The sequence below is a fragment of the Meleagris gallopavo genome, unplaced genomic scaffold, assembly GCF_000146605.3.
Source record: "Meleagris gallopavo isolate NT-WF06-2002-E0010 breed Aviagen turkey brand Nicholas breeding stock unplaced genomic scaffold, Turkey_5.1 ChrUn_random_7180001895947, whole genome shotgun sequence".
Taxonomy (NCBI): Eukaryota; Metazoa; Chordata; class Aves; order Galliformes; family Phasianidae; genus Meleagris; species Meleagris gallopavo.
This window is the reverse complement of record NW_011159330.1, coordinates 1-636: the sequence shown is the minus strand read 5'-3', so window position 1 is coordinate 636 and position 636 is coordinate 1. Positions and strand designations below refer to the sequence as shown.

The 636-nt window shown below is 64.9% G+C and overlaps 1 non-coding gene across 1 annotated transcript; it reads left to right on the top strand.

The window, feature by feature from the left end:
* Positions 1-401: 401 nt before the first annotated feature.
* Positions 402-520, top strand: LOC116217703. Its single transcript, XR_004162388.1, has one exon. It is a non-coding gene; the product is annotated as a 5S ribosomal RNA (ribosomal RNA).
* Positions 521-636: the final 116 nt, after the last annotated feature.

The window sequence follows — 636 nt, the reverse complement described above, 5'->3', positions numbered from 1 at the left end:
GTAGTGCCGGTGTTGACCCGCTGGGGGCGCTGTGTCGGTGCGTGAGCCCGTTGGAGTTGGTTTGGGAGGCTGGGGAAGCACGTGTGACTTTGTGTGCATGTGTGCGTGCCGTGCGGTGCTGTGGCGTGTGCGTGCGGTGCCGGGAGGCGTTCCGTGCCAGGGTTGTAAGTGGCGTAGGGTCAACGCGCGTTGGGTAGGGTGGATGTCGGGGGATGTGCGAAGGCGTGGGGAGGTTGGGTCCGGGGTTGTACGGTTGTGTGGGTGACGTGCGGGGAATTGCGGGCAGCGTGGGGTCGCGTTGTGGTTGGCCGGCTTTGGGGCTGTGGCCCTTGTTTTCCCATGGTGGCGGGCGGTGGCGGTGGCGTGCAGCTGGCAAGAGGGCCGGAGCAGGAGCACGCAGCGTCTACGGCCATCCCACCCTGGCAACGCCCGATCTCGTCCGATCTCGGAAGCTAAGCAGGGTCGGGCCTGGTTAGTACTTGGATGGGAGACCTCCTGGGAATACCGGGTGCTGTAGGCTTTTGTCTGACGGGCTTTTGTTGCCCTCCGCTCCCGCGCCGGCGGGCTGGCCGCGGGAGGCGTGAGCTTTTGTGTTTGGGGACAGCGTTCCGATATGCTGTTTTGTAGTCCCTACTG